The following is a 4,819-nucleotide window of genomic DNA, read 5'->3' on the forward strand; positions in this document are numbered from 1 at the left end:
TTTGTGTTAATGTTGGTTATGTGATAGCTCCAATCTCTTTTATTAGGCTATATATTCTTTATAAGTCATATCTGTGTCCAATTACCTTTATTTACTCAAAGTGTCTGTTCTTACAAAATAGTAAGTGATTTAAAAATATCTATTGGATCTCTATAAACTATATATAAGATTTTTCAAAAGGATGCAGAGAAATAACATTAAATAATGCTGATAATAAAGGAGGAGGTTATGAACATTAAACAAGAAGACAAACAGAATCATAAAGAACCCTTGATGATTGAGGGTAGATTATAATGATACAGTAATTTTTGTTATAGATATACCTAGGAAAATTGTGATTGGTAAATTCCTAGAACTGATGACATCCACTCAGGCAATTAGGAGGTCAGAGCTGAAGATGGGAAACTGTTATCCAAAATAAGTTGTCATTATAAATGACCCATATGACAGAGAACAAATGTGACTTATATAAGTAAATAGAAATAATAGCAATTTATATAAAAATAAAATAATAATGACAAAACCATGTTAGTTAATATATAATGAGGGCTTATACACACACACACACACACACACTCACATGTACATTCAGAGAGACAGCCAGTGAACAACTACGGAAGAATATAACTATACAATCCAAGCACAGGGACCTTGAAATTGTTACAAGTTGTTCCCTGATGAAATATAGGCTTATGTGCTTTTGTAGTTTGAGAAAACAGTCATGGACATTACTAAGACACAAACTGAAAATAAACCTAACTTCCTAGCCAGATTTAACAGAATAGATCATAACTACTGGGATATCAAACTTTCTTTGTTTTCCTTTTATCTTACTGGCTGCTTCTTCTAGGTCTCGTATACTAATTCCTTCTCATCAACCTGTTGTCATATGTTGGAGTGCCCATGATGTATTTGCAGGACCTTTTCTTTTTAATCACTAATCTCACTATAAATCTATACCACTATATGCTTGTAATTCCCAAATTATATCTTCAACTGGGTTCTAGTTCTCTCCCCAAACTCCACAACATGTATCCAACTGCCTTTTTGATATCTCCATTTGGATTTGGAAATGTCACTTGAAAGAGTGTCAGGTGTCTACTAGGTGATCAATAAATATTTACTGAATCAAGAAATTAAAAGAATGATATTTATCACTAAGTAGAGTTCATTCCTGGAATGAAAAAAAATGGCTCAACAGTAGAAAGTATTTCAATGTAATTATTTTCATCAACAAATTAAAATATAAAAACATTGTAATTACATTAAAAGATACTGCATAATTGTTTTCAAAATTTAAGGACCTTTCCAAATAAAAAGCTGAACTAAAATAGGATTTGATAGTACAGTAAAATAATTTTAAAACTGTATAGAAAATCCTGATAGCAAGCATAACATTAAATATTAAACATTAGTTTTATCCCAAAACCAGGATGAAGACAGTGATACCAACTATCATTCAACTTTGCTCCAGAGAGTCTTTTTCAAAGATTTATTTATTTATTTGAGGGGGGGGGGGTGGGGCAGGGCCAGGGGCAGAGGGAGAGGGAGAGTCTCAAGTGGACTCCACACTGAGCATGGAGCCTGACATGGGGCTCGGTGCCAGGACCCCCAGACAGGACCTGAACTGAAACCAAGAGTCTGACACTCAACCAACCGCACCACCCAGATGCCCCTGTTCCGGAGGTTTTATATATTGCAGTATAGAAAAATATATTGCAGTATAGAAAAATAACGAAATATGCAGAGCAAATATTAAAGTGAGAGAAATGACATGAGTGTATGGAAAAAAGAAAACAAGAAACAGTGCTTAAAACATTAACATTAGTAAGAGAATATTGCAAAGTGACTAGAACAAGATATATATATATAAAAATTCTTTAGATTGAAAATAACAAATTAGGAAATTTTCATTACCCACGAAAAAATACACTATAATATCTCAAATAAAAAGAAGTATACCAGAGAATAAAACTGTACAAGTTCGTTGCAGATACAAAACAAGATCTGCATATATATGAGAAATATGCCACAGCTCTGTATAGGACTGAACATCATGCATATATTTACCAGATTATAAATTTAATTCAATATATTTATTCATACATTCATTGATTCAACAAATGTTTATTGAAGACTCATTAAGGGAGAAAATTAATGCTATATGAATTGACTTGTAGAGATACTGCAATATATTATTAAATAAAAAAGTAAGTTAAAGAATTCTGTATTTCATATAATGCCATTTATTTGTATGAGACAAATATGTTTAGTTATTTGAGCAAAGAGAAAAAGTATAGGTGGACCCATAAGAAAAAGTTATTTTTTGTTTCCAGCTAAGGGAAGGCTCAGTGGTTTATTAACTATTAAAAATACAACTGTTTCATTTATATCAATGAGCATTTATTACTGTATAATTTAATACAAGTTTGATAAAATAAAGAGGAATGTGATGATAATTTAGGCTTTTTTCTCTAAAGGTTTTTGGTGCACTGGCTAGGCTTTCTTCTCTTTTTAAAACATCTTCCTTGTTCCTTGTATACCAAGCTGTGGGGTGGTAGGAACAGTTAGGAACATGCAAGCAATAAGGATGTATATTGTAGAACATTTGAAAAACAATAATCAAACCCACTAAAAGCCAGTTGACTTTTTATTACCACAATGAGCTAGCAATTCTGAACATATCGGTGGTAAAATACCCTTCCCTCTCCACTCTCCACTCCAACTTCCACCACCACTTTTCTGTGTTCCACCGTTGGTTAAGAAACGAAACTAACATAATTTTATATGCCAGTTATATCTCATTTAAAAAGAAAAAAATTTTTTTAAATGTGTGGGCCTGTCACAGGACTACGCCAACCAGTCTGTGCAGGACAACCCCCGGATGATGGCCTTCTTTGACCCCCTGGTGTGCCCCGAGATGGAGGGCTGGAGCTCTGACTCTGACAGTGACCCCAGCGACAGCAGGATCCTCCAGCCACAGGTGGGGTCAGTGAGCGCTCGGGCTCCACTGACTCCAAGTGCTCAGCCTCGCTTCCCCCTCCCCTCCGCCCACAGTGGATGAGAATGCTGACAGTACCTTCCACCCGGGACCCCCTACGGGTCACCACCGCCAGCTCAGGGGCATCACCTCCACCACCGCCCACGTGTGAGGAGGCAGCGTCTCACCAGCAGCACCTGTCTGCTCTGGGGTGCTACCAGGACAAACGCCTCCTGGCCCTTTCCAACAAGTCGATTCTGAAGCGAACGCAGTAAGGTGGAGCTGGACACAGATATCTCTCACCGGCCACGGTCTTCCAGCCCTGAAGACGAGTCCAGCAGCTCCAGAAGCTGCAGCAGCTCTGAGGATGAGGAGCTGAATGAGCACCAGCCATGCAGCTGCAAAATACCCGACAGCGCCTGCAGAAGGCACCCCCGAGAAGAGAGGCCCACCCCACAAGCAAGCTGAGAAGACAACTATGACTACCCCCACATCAAAGTGGATGACCTCTCCTCCTCTCCCTCCTCTTGCCCTGAGCGGAGCACTTCCATGCTGGAGATTCGGCCGGGCATCACCAACTTGTGGCATAGACTAGGTCAAAAGAAAGATTTATAAACCTTACAAGTGGCTCCACTACTCCTCTATCTCCTACTCCAAAAACAAAGATGGAGAGCACTCCCTCGTGTCTGGGGAGGCCGATGAAGGGCGAGCGGGAACCAGCCACAGGGACGACCCAGCCCCTTCTTCTAGTAAGGAAGCCTGTCTCAGCACGCCCGGACGCCAGAGGAACCAGGACCTGCCCGTGAAGGTCGCAGCAAGGATGCTTTCAAAACGGGGACTTCTGCTAGAAATCCCAGCAATGGCCCAGGCCAGGAGCACAGCAGCACCCTTGGGCAGAGGCCCTGGAGGACCCCTCACAGGACACTAACAATGGTGGCTCTGTAGAACTCTTTTGAAACCAAGAAGTTCAATGGGAAGGCCCTGAGCAGGACATCGCGTACCTGTGTGTTTTGTTAAAGTAAATCCTTGTTGAGACGTTTGACTTGGTCTTGGGTGTGTTCACCTGCGCGTGTGAGCTCGTTGTCCCAGAGGCTTTCTTTCCACTCTCCCCGAGAAAGGATCTGTGGATCTGTATCTTTTGCCATCTCACCTTGTCTACATGCCCTAGGTGTTCTGGTCTTAACTGTGAGGGCCTGCTGGATCTAGCTGTGCTGCCACTGAGTTATGGATCTATGCTGAAAGAATGAAGGGGAGAGTGGAAACAGGCCCTCAGCCCATTGGCTGTGCTGGAATGGAAAGCATGGGTGCTTTCTTAGAGAAATCGTCCATGTTTTCTCTCAGTAGCACTTCTTCATTGAGCATTTAATGTGGATATACTAAAAGTGAAGCCTTTTTAATGAGAGGTTAGCACTTAAGATCAGATTCCAGAGAACACAGATCCCTGATAAATTTCACCCATGGCAGACTGAGCAGGGCTGCACACACTCTGCATGGAGGCTGTAAACTATGACTGCTTGTGGGGAACGCTGGAGCCGCTGAGGTGCTAGTTCCTAAGAGGCACTCTAAAGGCCAGCAGGCGCTTCCCTGGCCCCACGTGATGGGAGGAGGGGGAAAAGACAGCCTCAAGAGCTTTGTGCTCAGACTATTTAAGCAGATATTCTAGGTCTGTTAATGAAGAAGAGTCGTGAAGAGCAGAGTGTAGTACTATATTCATTTAATTCAACCCAAAATGACTGGTCAGAATTGAAGGAACAGGCATCTTCCCACAGGCTTGCAATTAGCAAAGGCTGTGGTGTCCTGACTAGATCTCCAGAGCAGTGGGCATCTCTAAGAAACAGA

At 41.0% G+C, this 4,819-nt stretch overlaps 1 pseudogene; it reads left to right on the plus strand.

Annotated features, from left to right (window-relative positions):
- Positions 1–228: 228 nt before the first annotated feature.
- LOC118010829 lies at positions 229–3,997 on the plus strand (annotated as a pseudogene).
- Positions 3,998–4,819: the final 822 nt, after the last annotated feature.

This window comes from Mirounga leonina, unplaced genomic scaffold (assembly GCF_011800145.1).
Source record: "Mirounga leonina isolate KUSES-001 unplaced genomic scaffold, KU_Mleo_1.0 Mir_129, whole genome shotgun sequence".
In the NCBI taxonomy this organism is placed as follows: Eukaryota; Metazoa; Chordata; class Mammalia; order Carnivora; family Phocidae; genus Mirounga; species Mirounga leonina.